General features: G+C 45.9%; 1 long non-coding RNA gene across 1 annotated transcript in view; it reads left to right on the top strand.

The window, feature by feature from the left end:
• Positions 1–11,896, top strand: part of LOC138268493 (uncharacterized) — a 178,067-nt gene extending 166,171 nt beyond the window's left edge. Inside the window, exon 3 of the long non-coding RNA XR_011200019.1 lies at positions 11,451–11,896. This is a non-coding gene — a long non-coding RNA (uncharacterized lncRNA). The remainder of the gene's footprint in view (positions 1–11,450) is intronic.
• The last annotated feature ends 9,803 nt before the right edge of the window (positions 11,897–21,699 follow it).

Raw genomic sequence — 21,699 nt, 5'->3', positions numbered from 1 at the left:
TCACCGATGTCCTTTTGGGTAGTTGGTCCAAACCCAACACAGGGGCTCCTGTGAATAGGACTATCGCACAGCGCCATCGTCCCGCCCCAAACGACCTAAAGATTCCTGTCCCAACACCCCACGCCTGAGAGTCTTGTCATCCAGGCTTCCTCTTCCTCAGGCGCATTCCCTTCCGCACCACTGGATAGGGAATCAAAAAGGCTGGAACAATTTGGGAAGAAGATGTTTTTTTCCTCCATTCTCGTGCCGCGGTCCGTGAACACTGCATGCCTTTTGGGCCGGTATACCCACTCTGTGGGATACGGTTGCGCAGCTTCTGCCGCAGATACCGGAGGAGGCCCATGCCATAATCTTCCAAGGTGTCAACGATGTGAGAGATGCAGCAAATTTCACAATCCAATGTGAACTGGACATGACCGACTCTCTGGGCAAATCATTTGCTACGACGGTGGACTTGAGATGCCAAGCCTGGTTGCATGCTTCCGTTTTTTCGGGGTATGTCCAACAGTCTCTCATGGACATGCCCTTTAACGGCTCCCGTCTCTTTGGAGACAAAGCGGGCTATGCCTTGGAGAGACTCAAGGATTCCTGGGCTACGGCTCGGTTCCTTGGTCTTTCCGCTGCCTCTTGCCCCCAGCAGTCCACTTTTCGCCCCTTTCGTGGCCACAGAAGGGGCTCCCTGTCGCATCCCCGACCCAGCCATCGTGCCATCCATGCTGTTCAATCCCCTGCGAGGCCAGGGACACAGGATCCCACGTGGGCATGGGACAGGGTACTAGAGGTCTGCCCAGTCCACCCCTGCCCCCACTGCAGCCTCAAAACCCTCTTAGTCCGTCCCCTCACTCCCATCCAGATGCCGGCAGGATTCGCTGTCACCTGCCCCACTGGGAATCCATCACTACGGACAGGTGGATTTTGCAGATAGTTCGAATGGGCTAGTACCTCCCTTGCAGCCCGGTTGTTGATTGCTGCCACCTTTCTCCTGCTGCAACGGGGACTCGGAGTCCCAGGGATCTCGGCGGCTGGGGGCTGGACTAACTCGCGGGCGCTTATAGCACGCTGCGTTGCCCCGCAGCCTGGTTGTTGTTTGCTGCCACTTTTCGCCTGCTGCAACGGGGACTCGGAGTCCCAGGGATCTTGGCGGCTGGGGGCTGGACTAACTCGCGGGCACTTATAGCGCGCCGCATTGCCTCACAGCGCGGGACGCACGTGGGCCAAGGGCAGGCCCGTCAGAGACCGTCAAGAGGCCGGGCTGGGCAATCCCTCGTGGCTTTGAGGTAGGAGTCATCCCTGAAATTTATTGAAGTACTGTGCAATAAAACCCATTGAGACTCGCCACATAGCTGTCTTTTTGTAGTATCAAGTTGCTTAAATGGGGAAGCGTAAGGCAAGGAGTAGCCCGCCGGGGGGTATTGCCAAGACTAAAATAACCAAATTGCATCAAGCTCCCCACATTTTATCTGGCAGTGTGACTGATGAAATTGATAATTTCATTGAGGAAGTGGAGACTTTGCTGACCAAAAAAGAAAAAAGACCCCCAGAAACGACAGAAAAATGGGCTACTTACTCCTTTTTTGTCAATTAAGTCTCGCAACAAGGGAAATATCCCCAATAGTGGTGCCACTATGAGGCCATTGACCGCACAGGCTGAAGGAACAAACATAAGTGCCAGGGAATCATGTATATCCCAGGCAAGCACAGAAAACATTTTATCAGGTAGTGTGACTGTACATGATATCCCCTGTTCTAATCGCTTTTCACTACTAGAGCCCCAGGGTCAAGTAGAAGAACTGGGCTACTCTAACTCAAGTGTACGACACCCAAGCCATCCCCCTTTTATTTCCCACTCTCAGGAGGATTTGATCACCCTCGTTATGGATCTAAAATAAGAGGTGAAAGATCTGAAGACATCAATGGCAGAGGTCTTGTCCCTCCTCCGTTCCATAAGCCATCTAAGGGAAACTGCTATTGTGCACAAGCCAGAATTAAATGTTAATACTGCTTCAACCAAAGAACTCGTTTTCAGGAAGAAGACTTTATCCTGTGTAAGCAGCATTTCTGATCAGGGCATTAGAGACCCACAGATTAGTCTTATTAGTCCCTCGACCGCAAAAATGTATTCAGGTGCTCCAATGTCTTCTCGACCATGTACCAAATTAGTATGGGAACAGCCTATTGTGCAAACCTTACACCAGTCCAAGGGCAGTGGATACCCAATCTTCATGTGCAGAGTTCCATCTTTAGCCCCTAATGCCCATGAAGATAGGGCGTCTCTTATAAATAAGGTCTCACATTGGATTCGGTACACGAGACAATGCGGTTCCATCATACATTCAGATATAATATCTGCACAGCGCTATACAGAGCTGGAGGGCCATTTGGATACAATAAAGTTCGTTTTGTCTACGCCGGAGTTGGTAAGGGGTTTATTATCTCTGGAAATGCGGAACCCCTTGCAAAGTGGCTCAAATATTTGTTTTAAAAGTTGCTGGCCTGTAGACAATTCTTCGATAAGGTTGAATTTACCTGCCTCAAATCATAGCCCACAACCTGAAAGAGAAAATTCCCTAGCCATCTCTGAGGAGACTTCTGTTCTAGCTAATAAGGAGTGTGTTTGCCAGAACGTGATGACCACTTCAAGGAGGCTAGCACAAGCACCTGTTGCCTCAGATACTGATTGACTTTTTTTTACCTCTAATTGACCGGGATATTAGAGGACCCCTTGGTATTGCGAATTCACAGGTAGAAGGGGGGCCAGATCTACAGCTCCCTTCCTTTAGGATGAGGGGGTCTCCATCTGTTGTACTAGATACACCTATGGCCAAATCATCATCAAGGAAGAATAATGCCAGACCTTGTAGCTTGTCACCTTCGGGGAAGGTCCCTGCAACCCAGGAAAATCTAATCCCAAAGCTCCTGACATGGAACTTGTCTGGAATTTGCAATAAATTAGATGATTCAGATTGGGGGGAGTTTGTTGACAAATTTGACATCTGCTTGTTCCAGGAAATTTGGTTGCCTACCAATGCTTTCAGACAAGGGTTTAATGCATTCTGCAAAGAAGCTCGACCATCTCTGGCGGGGAGAGCGGGAGGGGGGCTTGTTATATGGACAAGGAGCTCAGATCTGGGCAACATTAGAGAAATTTCAGTAGACTCGGAGACTATTCTGGCCCTATCTATTCAACAAAAGCGAGGCTTGTCCCTGTTGTGCGTTAATGTTTATAATAGACCAGGCCCTTCTAACCAACTGACCAAAACTATCCAGGTGTTGAATGCTTTGGTGTCAGACTATATAACATCGCATTTTATTTTTGTGGCGGGGGATTTAAATGTGACACTTGAACCGAATCCTGCATTTTCTGAGATTACGCAGTTAGAGAATGCATCATGGAATATTCCCTCTTTTTCCTCTTTGTAGAAGCAGCCTAAATCAAGTAGTAGGGCTTTGCAGATTATAGACTTTATGATAACACATGGTCTTCGCCCAGGAAATGGGCGTTTCCCTTTGATTTCTTCTGCCAAACCCACGTTTTTTTAGAAGGTCTTATAGTAGTACACTAGATTACGTGGTCATTTCCGTGAGGCTATGGCATATTATTCAAGATATTTGTGTAGGAAAACAGCATAACAGTGATCATGCTCCAATTTTAGTCACATATGATGGGCTCATTGCTAAAAGAACAGACATGCAAATTATCAATGAAATTATTCCACCCTTAGTAGTTTCTTCAAATAAGCGTGCTTTGAAATGGGATTGTTTTAAAAACTCAAGAAATTTGTGGGGGATCATGCTTAATTTAGTATCAACCCATGAATTAGTGGAGGATCCTTGTATATATTCCTCCAATAAGGTCATGACTTTGCACATTGATCTCATTTCCACTTTGAAGGACCTCTTTTTTAGAACTGTTAGAGAAAATAAGTATCCAGTAGCTGGACCTCGTCATAGGTGGTTTGGCAAGGCATGCAGGGAGTCCAAGTGTAGCTTGATAAAGGCAATTAAATCTAAACATAGACTTTTGATAACTAGTGCTAGGCGTGAGTATGCACTAGCAATAAAGACCTGTAAAAACAATTGGGAAGCAGCATTGTGGCAGGATTTGTTGACAGCAGCCAAGGAGAAGCATTCAAAACGTTTTTGGTCCTTGGTGGCTTCCAATGGGCGAAATTAAAATTCTAGACCAGATTGTCACATCTCACCGGATAATTGGGTCGCTCATTTTACGAAATTGTATGACGCCGAAATTAATAGCAGTGTTGTAATTGGATCAGACTCTCCTTCCCTCAACAGCCTGACCCCGTTTACATTAAATGAAACTAGAATGGCCATCATGGCCCAAAAACCTGGGAAAGCCCCTGGCCTAGATGGCATACCTGCCGATCTATATAGATCTGATCTAGATATGTGGGGCCATTATGTCAATAACGTATCAAATGCTGTTTTGGCCAGTGGAATTTATCCCCGTTCCTGGAAGGGTGCAATTATTGTACCTATTTATAAAAAGGGGAATAGGGCTGCTCCTGTGAATTATAGACCAATTAGCCTTTTGGACAATCTCCCAAAAATATTTTGCTACCAGGTTCTGATAAGGATCAAAAATGGCTAGAAGAGTCTCAAGTGCTTAGCGATCTCCAAGCAGGTTTTCGGCAGAAAATTAGTACAATTGATGAGATATTTAGGTTTCTTACGATCAAATAGAAGATTGTAGATCTGGATGGAGGAAACCTTTTTGTGGCCTTTGTGGATCTTAAATCTGCATTCGATCTGGTCCCGCACTATACATTGTGGGAGGTATTGGATGGAGTCGGTTTTCCGAGCCCCTTATTAAACTTAATTAAAAGTTTATATACTGAGAGTTTAGCAAAATTTTGATGGGGAGTAAACGAGGAGGTAACAAGTGAGATCCCAATTAAAAGAGGGGTGAGGCAGGGATGTGTGTTGGCTCCTACATTGTTTTTAATCTTTATTAATACATGCATCCCTTACTTTCTTGCCTGTGACAATGATGCACCAAAATTAGATGGGGCCAAGATTCCGTGTTTACTATTTGTGGATGATACTCAGTTATTATCCCAAACTGCCTCCGGCCTTGCCAACTTACTCGTGAAGTTCGTGTCCTTTTGTAAGGACTATGGCCTTGAAGTTAATACCACGAAAACTAAATACATGGTTTTTGGCGACAAAAAAACGAAAAATAAGGAAGACGATCTTATTGGATGGGGAAGTATTAGAGAGAGTTACCAACTTTGATTGTCTGGGAGTCAGATTAGAGGACACACATAAATGGCAGGCCCATTTATCCAAGGCACACATGAGATTGAAACAGATCTCGGGGGTGTCTTGAGATTTGCTAATAGATCCCCTAGATTTGCAATTTCCCCCACAATGGAAATATATAAATCACAAGCAAGAGGGGGTGCTTTGTATGGAGCAGAGCTATGGGGGCATGGCAATTTGAGGGACTTAGAGCTTGCCGAAAACTCATTCATGAAGGCTTTGCTTAAAATACCCACCAGTTCCCCTACGTTGCCTATCCGGATGGACCTAAATTTTGACTCCATTGCTCATATAGCCGCCTTAACACCAATACTGTATTGGATCAGGATTTGGTCTATGGATATCTTTGACCCTTATAGAACATGGCTGAATGCCCTGCTCAGTACGCATATAATAAGGAAAATCTCATGGTGCAGTCACGTTGAAAATAGTCTGACCAACTTAGGGTTGGCCCACTTTTGGACAGACCCTTATGACCTTCCAAAAAATGCGTCACAAATTGTTAAGGATGCATATTGGTTAAAATTAAAAATAGGTAAATTAGCTGAGGTGCCTTCCCTCAGTCTGACAGATAGGTTTATGTTAATTAAATGTCACTATGAATTTGAAAATTACATGGACCTGATCCTATCCCCTAGAGCACGTGCACTTTATATCAGGTTTAGGCTGGGATCGTTACCATTACGCACTTTTACTTGTAGGTGGTCCCAACAGGATCTCCAACAAGACCTATGCCCAATGGGCTGTGGGTCATCAGAATGTATTGCTCATGTGTTATTTCATTGCCCTGCATATGCCAAACAGCGGATTCAATGGATTATACCTCTTTGCAGATCCATGGGCATTAACAATCGGTGTCTAGCCCTTAGGATCTGCAAAACGAATACTCATAGTATTGTGGTATGTGCATTGGCTAGATTTTTAGATGCAGTTTGACACAAAAGAGCAAAATGTTTAGAGGCACTTCCTCATGCATTACACTAAAATAAGTTTAAGCCTGCAGACAAAAACGTATATGCTACTCTTATAGGGAATATTTGATATTAATCTAAAGATTGTTATATTTGTGTTTTTGATCTTTTCTTGTATTTTTAGTCTATTGAGTGAAGTTTTATATATTATTGCTTTTTTATGGATTCTTATTATTCTGATTATGTCTTAGAATTCAGCATTTTGCATTTTTATTGCTCCATCAGAATATTTATAGATAGAGTGTTTATATTATGGCTCTTATTTATTCCTATATGTGTATTGTAGGATGAGCTTTTATGGTATGTTTATTACTGAAATAAAGCTAATGATGATGATGAAGACCTCCCTTTCAAATCTGCCCCACCGGCCATGCCGCCATCACTCAGCCAACTTCAGGAGGACCATTTGGCACTTCTCAACCAGGAAGTCGGGGCTCTCTTGGCCACTGAAGCTATAGAGAAGTTCCCTGTGCCAGAAGTAGGTCATGGTTGTTATTCGCGCTCCTTTGTGGTGCCGAAAAAGGAAAAGGGCTTACATCCTATCCTAGACCTTCGGGACCTCAACTACTTCATCAAGGAGGAGAAATTCAAAATGCTCACCCTGGGTTCTGTCTGCCTTAGACCCAGGAGACTGGATGGTAGCGTTGGACTTGCAGGACGCTTATTTCCACATCCCCATCCTGCCTGCACACAGACGTTACCTATGATTTGTGGTAGGTCACGAGCACTATCAGTTTACTGTGCTCATCTTTGGCCTTAACAGTGCCCCACGGGTGTTCACAAAAGTGATGGCGGTGGTTGCAGCTTATCTGCGCAGCTTAGGGGTCTCAGTCTTTCCCTACCTCAACGACTGGCTGTTGAAGGCAGACTCACCCCAGAAAGTCATCTCCCACCTTCAGACCACGGTGAGCACCTGCACACGCTGGGGTTTACTATCAACGTGCCGAAGTCACACCTGACTCCTGCTCAGATGCTCCCTTTCTTCGGAGCTGTTCTGGACACAGTGCAGTTTCGGGCTTATCCTCCAGAAAAGTGAGTCCAAGATATTCAGGCTATGATTCCGATCTTTCAGCCTCTGTCTTGGGTTTCGGTGAGACTGCTGGGCCTCGTGGCCTCCTAAATCCCACTAATGACACGTGCCAGATGGCATATGCAGGCTCTGCAGTGGGTCTTGAAGTTCCAGTGGGCGCAGCATCAGGGGAATTTCTCTGACATGGTCCAGATCTTGAAGGGGACTGAAAAAGACCTGCATTGGTGACTTTCAAATCCGCATTGGGCCCATGGCAGATCCCTCTCCCTTCCCCAACCAGATCTATCTATAGTGACAGATGCGTCGCTTCTGGGTTGGGGCAGACACATGGGAGAGGTGGAGATCAGAGGCCTCCGGTCTCCAGTGGAGTCTGGGCTCCATATCTACCTTCTGGAGCTCCGGCCGATCAGGCTTGCGTGGAAAGCATGTCTTCCCTCTCTCAAAGGGAAAATAGTGCAGGTGTTCACGGACAATACTACCGCCATTTGGTACTGCAACAAACAGGGCAGAGTATGGTCCAGGGCCCTTTGTCAGGAAGTACTACGCCTTTAGACAGGGCTGGAACATCAGGGCATTACCCTGGTAGTTCAACATCTGGCGGGTTCTCACAACACCAGAGCGGAGGAACTCAGCTGTCGATGCACAGCCGATCATGAATGGCATCTCCATCCTGAGGTGGTGCAAGGTCTCTTTCAGCAGTGGGGAGAGCCTTGGTTAGATCTATTCACCTCCGCAGAGAATGCGCAATGTCAGCTGTTTTGCATGTTGGAGTTTCCAAGGTGGCACTCGCTCGCAGACGCTTTTAGTCTCAAGTGGAACTCCGACCTCCTTTTTTTGCCTATACCACTTCTGCCCAGAGTTCTCAAGAAGATTAGGAACGACTGGGCCCAAGTCATCTTGGTGGCTCCGGACTGTGCACGGAGAGTATGGTATCCAGAGCTATTGATTATGGCCATCGGTCCTCCACTCAGACTGCCTCTTCTGGCGGATCATGTGTCGCAGCAGCAGGGGACGGTTCTCCACCCGAACCTGTCCTATCTCCGCCTTCATGTGTGGAGATTGAGCGGCGACAGTTGATGACTTTTGATCTTCCTCCTGAAGTCTGTGATGTTATCTTGGCAGCCAGGCGTCCCTCCATCAAAACGGTATACGCCTGTCAGCATAAATTTGTGGCATGGTGCACCCACAAATCTGTTGATCTCCTCTGCCCCTCTATCTGAGACTTTTTTGTTCATTCTTTCTTTGGCCCAGCAGGGCTCTGCTTTATGCACCATTTCGGCCTTTCTTAGGTTACCTGATCAGCCTTCACTCTTTAAATCTCCTATTGTGTGTAGATCCGTAAAAGGTCTCACCCATTTATTTCCTCCCACTCCATTTATCATGCCTCAGTGGGACCTCAATCTTGTCCTTACTTAGTTAATGTGTACTCCCTTTGAGCCGATGCACAATTGCCCCTTGCGGCTCCTCACTTTCAAGACTGTCTTTCTTGTTGCCATCACTTCTGTTCGCAGGGTGAGTGAGCTTCAGGCCCGTTTGTCCAAAACTCCATTCTTGTCTGCGCACCCTGACAAAGTGGTGTTGCACACTAAGGCTTCCTTCCTTCCAAAGGTTGTTTTTACGACTTTTCATGTAGGCCAGTCCATCACCCTGTCTACTTTTTACGCACCCCCACATCCTCATGAGGAAGAGAGACTCAACCACCTGGACCCAAAAAGAACGTTGGCATTCTATCTTAATCATACTTAAGATTTCCGGGTGGATGATCAACTCTTTGTCAGGTATGTGGGTGCAAAGAAAGGGAAGGTGGTGCAAAAATGTACCATCTCTCGATGGGTACTTCCTTGCATCAAGATGTGCTACGCTTTGGCCAAGAAACAACCCCCTGAGGGCTTGCACGCTCATTCCACCATAGTGAAGGCTGCTTCCACTGCGTTAGCACACGGAGTTCCTGTCCTGGATATCTGCCAGGTAGCTATGTGGGCATCCCTGCACTCGTTTGCTAAACAATACTGCCTGGACAGTCAGGTCCGTCGGGACGGCTACTTTGGTTGTTCGGTCCTGAAGGACTTTCTAGTATGATCTTGGTTCGCAGCCACCTCGGAGGATGGCATTGCTTGGGTATCTATTCTAAGGTAAGGAATCAGCAACTAGAAGTCTCTGAGATGTACAAGTTACTTACTTTCGGTAACAAAATATCTGGCAGAAACATATTCTGGTTGCAGATTCCTTACCGACTCACCCATCCTCCCCACTTGTGAGCTGATTTTAGGGACAGGGATTCCCCCTTCAGGTCCTTAGCTCTGGCGCTCCAAACTCAGTGTTCTTAGCGCCTCTGCGCTTTGGCGTGGAAAGTCGTTAAAGGAAACGGACGTCACTGCGCTGAGGCGGCGTCTATGTACTACTCCCGACGTCATCATGGTGACTACGACACCAACGACGCTCGCGGAGGCGACTGACGCCACCTACTGTCATGCAAGGGTATTGCTTGAGGAAAAATCTCCTGATTCAGTCTGAAGCCTGGGGGAAATTCTAAGGTAAGGAATCTGCAACTAGAATATGTATCTACCAGATATTTTGTTACCAAAGGTAAGTAACTTGTACTTTAAGAGTAGGCAGTGGCCCCACGGACCACTGCCTACTCTTAAAAAATACAAATGAAAGTTTTAATTTCTTCTTTTTGAAATCAAACTGTTTTCCCTTAAGGAAATTGTGCTGTGTTTATAAAAAAAAAAAAAAAAAAGATTGCTTTATTAAAAAGCAATCGCACACACAGTAGTCTTCTGACCCTAACAGGCCACATTCCCTGTGATGGCTGTGATTCTTAATGGTTCGCAAATTGCAACATACCTCACTAAAATGCACAAGGTAGATCTCTTTGTGACTCACTACGAATCGCTAATAGAACTCAAAAGAGTTTCACACATTAGGAATACCGATTTCCTACTGTTATAACATCTGGCAGAAAAGTTCTCTTGTTTGATGTTTTAACTTTTTGGAATGCACTTCACCTGACCTTAATAAAATAGAGGACCACTCTATATTTATGAAGGCTCTTAAAATAATCTGTTTTGTTGATTATCCTCACATTTCTATGATATTGTTAGTCAGTTCAGTGCCAAAATGCTTAAGTGCATTTATTGCACTTTTTAATTAACAGCTCAACTAATATCTTCCATATATAGGTTTTCAGTATATGTAGTGGATGCCCTCAGTCGCTAATTGAAGGACTGATGTTAATTTTAGAAGAAATGAAGCAGAATTGATGGGCTGTGACTCTGTCATTTGGTGAAAAAGCATTGTCACCTGAGGGATAGTTCAGGTGTCTTGTGAATCACCTATAGGGAGACCTAAAGATTACTCAGCTATGTGAAGTCTGAACATATAATTTATGTCTAACCAAAGTCATACCTCTTCCATCAAAGCAAACACCTCTATGATCTGCTTCTCAGAGTGCACCTTAAGGCAGATGTAGAATTTGCTTTAACGTATGGATTGTGTATTTTTCCTCCAGGATAGTGTGTATGCAGAGGAAGTACACCAGCTCTTCGCTTGTGAAGGCACTACATTGCGGTGCTCTGCCTCTTCAAATCTAGTGTAGTTGGGCAGCAAAATGCTCGGCAAACATTATTCTGGTTTTAAACTAAGCCTGGGTCTGTCAAATGTAGAATATGCCTGATATTATGTAGAAACACAAAAGCACTGCACAATGAAAACACTGCTGTGTGAACTATATTTTCAAATGTTACACTGCAAACTGACTGTGAGCAGGTCTCAGGCCCATCTCCCTGTGCTGCTGCATCGCTCTTGCTCCTGTCTTCTCTTTGCTCTTTCCGCCTTTTTTTTAGCACCTTCTCTCTGCTTTTCCCTCTTTTTTTGAGTGCCTTCTCCTTGCATCTACCCCTTTTTTGGTGGCCTCTCTTTACCTTTCCCTCATTTTCACCGCTTTCTCCTTGTTTTTCCCCCCATTTTTTGTGTGCCTTCTCCCTGCTTTTCCCTTGTTTTCACTGCTTTCTCCTTGCTTTTTCTGCCATTTTTTGTGTGCCTTCTCCTTGCTTTTCCCTCATTCTCAACACTTTGTCCTTTCCTTTACCTATGTTTTTTGAGTGCCTTCTCCTTCCTTTCCCCTTGTTTTCACTGTTTTCTACTTGCTTTTCCCTGTTTTTGTGCAGCCTCCCCATGCAACTTCGGACCATCATCTCACTTCGGGAATTCTGAAGGGCCCTCAACACCTGGCTGTTCGAATGAGCCTCCAGGACCTGCAAGCAACCTGGATACCCTGTTGGATGATTAGCCATGCTTTACAAATCCTGGTTTATTGATTGGGCCATGTTGTCTGCCTGGTTTTTCTCTTGTGTCCCATTCAGGGATGTCCCTTTTGATACCCATGCTGGACTCAAAATGTAGACATTTGGGAAAAACCTTTATAGAAAGTATGGTTATTCTCCTCAAAGGAATTTTGGAGAAACTTGTAACAAATGTTGCATCATATAATATACATTGACCCTGCAGCATTCAATAACAACATTGATATTTTAGTGGATTTGACACTGTGCAATGGAGGGGGTGGCTTCAAAACAGAATATAAAGCACAATTTTTTATATTATAACATATGCTATTAATAACATAATTTCTGTTTGAGTAACTTCTTTGCAGGACTTTGCCTATCAGCCACATATTCTGTGTGTTCTGGAGATTGAATGAATATATGTATTCTTTGCATGCTAGAGCACCATTTGTTGCAAAGTTATTTCAAGGCTATTACCTTGTTTGCCAGTACTTTATGCCTGAGAGCTTGCTTCATGGATGTAGTTCAATTATCTTATATGAGAACCACTCAAGGTAGGATGTTTTTTTACAATTTTATCTTGATTTATGATAGCACACATTCCTGGCAGAGTAATTAACAGGCAGTAATATTGCCAGTTGAGTGGGACCTACTTATTCAAACGCATGAGGAATTGAACACATACTAGGAATCAAGCCTGTGGTTTGCCAGCTACGCATCCTGAAATCAGGTGTGTTAGCCCTCTAAGTTCAATATTCTGAGACCTGTCCATATATGCAACCTCAAACAAGTATATACTGTAATCTCCCGAAGAGCAGACTAAAAATATACCTTTGGCCAACAGTCAGACAGAGGCACCATTCTGAAGGTGGAACTAAACATTTATCCAGTATTGGATCTTTCATAGACTCACGTTCTTGAATCTTCCCCATTGTTGAAGTGGGAGTCCCACGGTATCCTATAGAGCAGTATTCAACAACCACAGAGGCTACAATGAAAGTAGGCCTTTAAATCTGCTAGTCTATCCATGTCCTTTCTTAAAAATTGACCAAACCTGAACTATGACTGTAGGAAGCTGGCTCTGTATATACTATGTTTAAGTGAGAGATATTGTGCACAGAGTCTAGGGGTTCCCAAAGAGGCTTGAGAGAGGCAATAATAGATAATACTAATGCTCTATTTGTGGTAGTGTGGTCGAGCCGTAGACTTATCAGAGGGTAGTGTTAAGCATTTGTTGTACACACACAGGCAATAAATGAGAACACAGACTCTGACTTAACTCCGGGCCAATAGGTTTTTTATATAGAAAAATATTATTTTCTTAATTTATTTTAGAACTACAAGATTCAGATTGCAGGTATGTACATTAATTGTAAGGTACTTGGCATAGGTAAAGATAGAAACTTTGAATAAAAACAGTAATGTACACAGTTTGGCATAAAATGGCAGTAAGCTATTTTAAAAGTGGACACTGCAGTATTCAACAGTTCCTGGGGGAGGTAAGTACAGGTTAGTTTTTGAGGTAAGTAAAGCACTTACAAGTTCAGTTTCTGGGGCATAGGCAGCCCACAGTTGGGGGTTCAAGTCACCCCCAAACACCCAGCACCAGCAACACAGGGCCGGTCAGAGGTAGAGGTCAAAGAGGGGCCCAAATAACATAGGCGCCTATGGAAACTAGGGGTGCTCCTGTTCCAGTATGCTAGCAGGTAAGTACCTGCGTCCTCGGGGAGCAGACCAGGGGAGTTTTGAAGAGCACTGTGGGGTTCCCAGACAGGCCCACAAAATACAACCTCAGCGGCACAGGGGTGACCGGGTGGAGTGTGCAAACAAGGTGTCGGGTTTTGTATTGAAATCAATGGAGGCACCCGGGGGTCACTCTGACGATGCAGGAAGGGCACAGGGGGGCTTCTCAGGCCAGCCACCGACTGGGCAAAGGTGAGGGACGCTTGCTGGTCACTACTGCACCGGTAGTTGGTTCCTCTCGGGCCTGGGGGCTGCGGGTGCAGTGCTTCTTCCAGGCATCGGGTTCTTTGTTATTGGGAAGTCGCAGTCAGGGGGATCCTCTGGATTCTCTCTGCAGGCGTCGTCGTGGGGGCGCAGGTAGGTCAGCTCAGGGTGGACACATCGTTGGAGTCGCCTGGGGGTCCTCTCTGCAGTGTTAGTTTCTCTGAAGACGGGCCAGAGGAGTCTGGTGCAGAGTGGTGAGGACTCACACTTCAGGAGTGAGGTGAGAGTCCCTTTAAAGATGGTTTCTTCTTGGTTCTTTGGACAGAGCCGCTGTCCACAGGAGTTTCTTGATCCTTTGGAGTTGCAGGGCAGTCCTCTGAGTCTGTAGAGGTCGCTGGGCCCGCAGGATGCGTAGCTGTTGCAGGTTCTTCGAATCAGGAGACAGGCCGGTAGGGCTGGGGCCAAAGCAGTTGTTGTTTTCCTTATTCTCTCGGGGTTTTCAGGTCAGCAGTCCTCCTTCTTGTTAGGTCGTCAGGAATCTGACTTCCTGGGGTCAGCGTCACCCCTAAATACTAGATTTAGGGGTGTGTTTAGTGCTACTGTCCCTGAGGGTGGCTACTTCCTCTTTGTGCCTCCACCCTTTGGGGAGGGGGCACATCCCTAATCCTAATGGGCTAAATCCTCTATGCCAAGATGGAGGATTTTCTAAGGAAGAGATCACCTTAGCTGTGGGCACCTTAGGGGCTGTCCTGGCTGGAAGGTGACTCCTCCTTGTTTTTCTCATTATCTTCTCGGACTTGCCGCCAAAAGTGGGGGCTGTGTCCGGGGGGTGGGCATTGTAACACCAGGCTTGAGCCTTTGAGGCTCACCGCCAGGTGTTACAGTTCCTGCAGGGGGACGTGTTCAGCACCTCCACCCAAGACAGAGTGTGGCCAGAAACTAGTCTGGAAGTGTCTGGCTGGCAGAGACCGGGCAGCCTAGCACTAGCAGTTGGGCTGGCATGCAGGGGGCATCTCTAAGTTGCCCTGCGAGTGCATTTCTCAATAAATCTCACACTGGCATCAGTGTGGATCTATTGTGCTGAGAAGTTTGATACCAAACTTCCCAATATTCAGTGTAGCCATTATGGAACTGTGGAGTTTGTGTCTGACAAACCCCTATACCATATACTCTTTATGGCTACCCTGCACTTACAATGTCTAAGAATTGACTTAGACACTGTAGAGGCATAGTGCTCATGCAGCTATGCCCTCACCTGTGGTGAAGTGCACCCTGCCTTTGGGCTGCAAGGCCTGCTAGAGGGGTGGCTTAACTATGCCACAGGCAGTGGGGTTGTGGGCGTGGCACTCTGAGGGGAGTGCCATGTCGACTTAGTCTTTCTATCCCCACCAGCACACACAAGCTGTGAGGCAGTATGCATGTGCTGAGTGAGGAGTCCCCAGGGTGGCATAATACATGCTGCATCCCTTAGAGACCTTCCCTGGCCACAGGGCCCTTGGTACCATTTACAAGGGGCTTAACTGTATGCCAGGGCTGTGCCAATTGTGGAGACGAACGTACAGTTTTAGGGAAAGAACACTGGTGCTGGGGCCTGGTTAGCAGGGTCCCAGCACACTTTCAATCAAGGCTGGCATCAACAAAAGGCAAAGAGTTAGGGGGTAACCAAACCAACAGTGGCATTTTCTTACAATGACCAATCAGGCGACAGCACCCTCTAGAACACTCCCAGGAGAGGCTTTCTTCCTCAGATTTTCACCGCATGTCAAGTGTGAAGGGAGTCCCCCTGAGCTCTGCTCAGTTTTTTTCCAACAATTACTTCAAAAAGGTATTGGATTTTCATCTATTCCAATTATGCCTGATACTAAAGGCCTCTTTCGTCCCTGCAAGACCTGTGGGAAAAAGATTCCATGTGGATGATCCACATAAAAATTATATTTATTCAATCAATCAGTGTATGTTAAGCGTAGCTATTCACCTGTGAGGGTCTAAAGGCGCTGAGGTGTGGGGGGGCGTGGAGCGTCTATCATTGCGGTGGTTCTTCAAATATCTTCTTCAGACAGCCATGTCTTCAGCTTTTTCGTGAAGTTGAGGAGGGGTGTAGTCTGTCTGAGGTGGAGCGGTAGGGCATTCCAGGCTGTGGTGGCGAGGTATGAGAAAGCGCATCACCCTGTTATTGTTTTTCTGATGCAGGGTACTTCGTGAGAGAGAGCTGGGCTGAGCATAGGGTCCTGTGGGATACGTGGAGGTTGAGTGTCCTGTTCAGATAGGCTGGTCCGGTGTTGTGGAGGGCTTTGTATGCGTGGATGAGGATCTTGGTGATTCTTTTCTCTATGGGTGGGCCATTGTAGCATGCGCAGGTGTTTGGAGATGTGACAGTGTTGGGGTAGGTAGAGGACCAGTCTGGCGGAGGCGTTCTTTATGTTCTGTAGTTTGCGGGTGAGTTTCTTGTTGATTCCGGCATAGAGCGCCTTGCCGCAGTCCAGTCTGCTGGTAACGAGGGCATGTGTGACAGTCTTTGGGTCTTGCCTTCATCCTACTCATAAGGCAAAGGAATGTAAAATCTGTTGTACTTTTCCACCTATGACTTTGAGAGATAGAGAAGGCAGATTGTTACTGTGGCTAAAGAAAACTAAAGCCCAAAGATGAAGATAGTGACTCTGCGCCTAAGTCACATAAGATGGCTAGATCTTTGGAGGGCACTTCTGAGGATAGCAGAAACCCCTTAAAATTCACCACCAGTCAAGGGTCTCTAAGAAAAAATAAAATTAAAAACACTCCTCTACAGAAGTAGCTTCATCTGCTACAGCTACTCCATGTAAGCCACAAAAGCACAAAGCTAAAGTTAACTGAGACACATCGACGACAGGAGAAAAATCTCCCTTTTCAACCCCGTTGACGACAAAATCACCATAGGCAGCAGCATCCTTGACGACGACCGTCACCACAGTATCATCTGTGAGACCATCTACACTAACAACAATGGCCACATCTTCACTTCAGGTTCCCAGTGGGATAGGTTCCCATATCGTCGATGATAACCACGGAGACTAAAGGCGCCTCACTTCCAGTGACAACAGTTTCCCAGACGACGATGGTAAACATCATGTCAGTGCCTAAGACCTCGTCGACGACAACACCACCATCGACAACCCGATTATCGAATGCACTACCATCGACATTGCCACCGACGACACCGTCGACCAGATTAAAAATTAAGACATTCACTAAACCTACTCTGGCATACACTTCGAACATTTCACCCCTTCCCCCAAGTCACCTTTTAGACGTGGAAGAGTCAGATGGGGAAGGACCTTTTGGACCAGCTCGTAGCCCTTCAGAACTCCATTTTAAGTATCAGGAAGAAGAGGAAGAATATTATGAGGGTGACCAGAGTCAGGACTTTGAGGAATACTATTGTCAACCCTTTACTCATAAGTACACTAAGCACCAACAGTACTATTTGGAACCACATTGTTCTAAGGAACATGTATTTATGCCTCGTTCTCTCGTAGAGGATCTTCAAGACATGTTATCAGACTACAGGTGGCATTTCCCTCCATAGACAGGGGTACCACCATCAGCCCCTCCATGTACAGTTCTTATTCCACCATCAACTATCCCGCCTCCAGTTATGCCTAGAATGACACCCCACCTTGTGCTGTTTCTCCTCCATGAGACGATTGTTCCACATTGGAAGATGAGGCCAGGCAAGAAGGCGAACTACCTGCTCAACTAGACGACTGGGATGATTACATCATCCATACTCCAACTCTACTTCAACACCCTCTGGCTGACGCACTGTTGAGAACATTGGGGGATATCATTGTATTATGGAAAGGGCAGCGGAAAGATTTAACCTACCCATTACAGTGAAGCATTCTGATTGTTTCTTGTATGATTTTAAGGTCCAGGCACGGAAATCAGTAAGGTCCATTCCCATCATTGACCACTTATGGCAGGACGGTATTAGGATCATGAAGAACCCTGCTATGGTACTGGCAGTCCTGCCCCGTATTGACAAAAAATACAGGGCCCCTGATGATTCCCCTGCATGCTTCACGGGACATCCTAGCCCGGATTTCGTAGTTTTTCAAGCTGCGCAAACAAGATCTAAAAATCCGGCATCCCCCATCTCAGTCCCACCAGATAGAGACGGACGCCGTGTTGACACTATAGGCAAAATAATTTCCCTCATGTCAGCCATTACAGTGAGAGCTGTGTAACCGGGCGACCGTCGCCACGGTTACACAACAATGCCCCGAACCCGACAGCCCATACCCCGGGGGCACGACCGCGAAAATCGCTAACCTGGAAGTAGAGTCAGATGCAGATATCCGGGGGCGGGATGCAAAAGGAGAGGAAGCGAGACGAGAGGCGGCGCGCGCAGAAGAGACAGCAGGAGTGGAGCCTGAAGAGAGATTGAGCAGTCCGAGTACTGGATCGAGGACCGCAGGAGGAGACCTAGAGGAAGACGGAGAAACCGAAGACGCAGAGAAACCGAGGGATCACGATCAACGCCGCCACGTCCCTGGAGGGGTGTGGCTCTCACAGGTACGGGCGTACCTTATTGTAAAAGTCCTAACCGAGTGGATGCGGGTAGAAAGAAAGCAAGAGAAAGGGAGCGAGGAACCAGGAAGGGACCGGGAGGAGGGAAGCTAAAAGAAGTGCTTAAATTCCCCCAACAACACGTAAGGAGGTGGTGACGCAAACCACTCTCCTACTATACAAATAAGAAAAGAAAAGAGAGAAAGATAGAAAATAAGGACCACAGGACGGGTGAAACACGATAAACCAATTTGCTCCCCACACCAACCCACACCCTACCCTCACCTTCCCACTAACCTATATACATTACAAACCCAAACGTCTACACTTACCTGGTTTTTCTTTCCGTTTTCTTTTGGGGAACGTCATCTTCCTTTTGAGAGTGGGACCGAGACAAACACCTGGAACCCCTAGGGAAAGAACAGACAAAATATAATCTTTCTACTTACCCGAGAAGAAGGCAATATCAGAGACCTTTGTCAAGAAGAAATCCAGAACAGCGTATATAATTCCCCTAATCCATATTACAATAAAAGAAAAAGAGTGTTATCACCGAATTAGGTGTCTCCCTAGTTCTTTACAAAACCGTTGCGAACGAGAACCCATTACAAGCTGCTAACGCCTTGGCTATTCTGGCACAGACAGATGTGGTCCAACAACAAATCTATGCTAGATCTCATTCCAGAGGACCAAAGACAGGAGGCAAAAAAGATCTTACTGCAAGAAGAACGGGGCTCTTCTGAGATTAATACAGCCATGGATATCGCCTCCGCAGGGTTCAGGCTGCTACTGCTGTTCTGAGGCATCAAGGTTGTCTCAAAGCCACTTCATTTCGACCGGAAGTGCAAACAAAAAATCTGGATATGGCTTATGACGTAGATAAGCTTTTTGGCAAGCACGTAGATGAGTCTCTTCTTGCCATTAAAACAGACACTGACACCACCAAATCCCTCGGTGCTTTGCAGTATAGGAGATTGCCCTTCAGAGGTGCAAGGGGGCGAGGTTTTCCCACCTATAGAAGCTACTACCATTGCTCCCAACAGTTTCAGCCTTACCAACCTCAATATAGAACACCGGAAACGTATCGTCAACCAACTACGGCTGGTTTCTCTAAACAGGGAGCTCACCAGGGATCCTCTTATCAATCCAGAGACAGAGGGTGCAAACAATGACCCAATCCAAGTACCAGCTGCTCAACCTTTCCATCATCAAGTAGGGGCAAACATCTCGGCAACTGGAAAACTATCACCTCGGAATCAATGGGTATTGGACATAGTTATTTATGGCCCCACCTTGGAATTCACACTGAAACCACCAAACAACCCCCCAAAAAGGGGCACATTCCCCTCATCTTCACTTATTGGAAAAAGAAACCAAATTGATGCTTCACAAAGGAGCAACAGAGAAAATTCCCTTGGGTCAGAGTGGAAAAGGATTTTATTCCTGTTCTTTCCTCGTGCGAAAGAAAACATGGGAATGGAGACCTATCCTAGACCTGCAGCATCTAAACAAATACCTCCACAAGCAAACTTTCAGGTTGAGCACTCTTTCAGACATATTAAATCTCCTAAACAACTGAGACTATGACACCTCTAGACTTGGAAGTTGCATACTTCCATATCCCCATTCATCGCAAGTATCTTCGATTTGCAGTTGCTGGTACTCATTATCAGTTTTGAGTCCTTCCCTTCGGACTCATGTCAGCTCCACTCATTTTCACCAAGTGTTTAGCCCCAGTAACAGCCGCTCACCGAAAACAAGGTAATCCGGTTTTTCCATACCTAGACGACTGGCTACTAAAAGCATGGTTCCACAAAAAACAATCAAAGCGACAAAGGACTGCCTTATGCTCTTTAAAATGTTAGGTCTCACAGTCAATGAAAGAAAGTCTTCCAAAATAACTACTCCGAGAATGATGCTTCTTGGTACGATTCTGGACACGCAGCACAACAAAGCTTTCCTTACACAGTAACGACAAAAGTGACTGAAGTCTTTAGCCACAACAATATCAAGAAGAAAGTCCATTTCAGTGAGATTATACAAATCGCTCCTAGGTACGATGTCTTCCGCAATCAACCTAGTTATAAATGCATGTCTGAAAATGAGACTGTTGCTAGAGGAATTACAAGTTCAGTGGAACCAATCACAAGGATAATTCGAAGATTGCATTTTCGTTACACCAACGATGATAAAGGCATTGGACTGGTGGGCTCACCAATCTCATATTTCTCAAGGCCTCTTATATGCCGTTAGTCCTAGAGTTTATAATTGCAACAGATACATCAATGGAAGGATGGGGATGTCATTTCCAAGATCTGAAATCCAGGGGAAGTGGTCAAACCAACAAAAGCTAATGCACATCGACAGCTTGGAACTCAAGGCCATCTTCCTCACATTGCAGGCCTTCCTCCCAAGGATACAAGGCTCTCAAGTACTGGTGCAGAAATCCTTAACGCTCTCACAAGAAGCCCAGGAGCTATGGAACTGGCTAACAAGCCACAACATCTCCTTGAAGATCGAACACATCTCAGGAGTGAACAACACATTAGCAGATGCACTCAGCAGAGCCAAGAGCGATTGTCGTGAATGGGAATGGAATCAAACCCAACTAGACAAAATATTCGCAACATTGGGGAGACCAGTTCTAGATCTTTTTACAACAAACATGAATACCAAATGTCAATTTTACGCAAGTTGATATCTCCTTCCAGGGTCTTGGGGGAATGCCCTTTCGATGCGATGGTCCCGGATCTATGCATACGCTTTTCCCCATCCCATAGAGTCTCAAGGTCATCGCCAAGATGAAGGCGATAACCTGTCACCTAATACTAATCGCTCCCAAATGGCCCAGGGAGTTCTGGTGCACAGAACTTCTCCTGATGTCAGAAGCCACAGCAATGCGCCTCCCACCAACTCCAATGCTACTATCAATGCACCACGGGGAGTTGCATCCAGATCCAATGTCACTGCACTTGCATGCATGGCTCCTGAATTCCATGAGTTCCAACATCTGAAGATCACTCCAGAATTTTGAGACATACTTTCTAAAGTGAGAGCGGACAGTACAAAGAAAACATATCAACTTAAATGGAAGCGGTTCTGTTATTGGTGTCAGCTTGCACCAGTATGAGGTCTCTCCAGAACAAACATTACCTTATCTGCTAATGCTTGCAAAATCCTGGCTTGTGCACTCCTCAGTAAAAGTGCATTTAGCAGCAATTTCGACATAGATGTTCTTCAGACGCGGCCTCCCTTTGTTCATCACAACTAATTAAGTAATTAATGAGAGGTTTATTCAGGGCTTTTCCTCCAGTAATGTTGCCCCCTCCAGAACGGCACCTTAATGTTGTTCTCCCACAATTAATGAAATCCACAATGCAGACCTCAAGTTTCTTACGTGGAAGGTAGCTTTCCTACTAGCAATCACTGCCACCAGAAGAGTCAGTGAAATCCAAGCTTTCACTACACAAAAACCTTTTCTATGTTTTTCTAACGATTTCCTCATTCTCAAAACAAATCCAAAATGTATTCCTAAAGTTCCTTCTCAGTGTCATTTCAGTCAACCAGTTATTCTCCGAACATATTTCCCCAATCCAAGATCACCACCAGGAAAATCCCTCCACACGTTGTATGTAAAGTG

The sequence above is a fragment of the Pleurodeles waltl genome, chromosome 12, assembly GCF_031143425.1.
Source record: "Pleurodeles waltl isolate 20211129_DDA chromosome 12, aPleWal1.hap1.20221129, whole genome shotgun sequence".
NCBI lineage: Eukaryota > Metazoa > Chordata > Amphibia > Caudata > Salamandridae > Pleurodeles > Pleurodeles waltl.
This window is presented reverse-complemented; position numbering and strand designations above follow the sequence as displayed.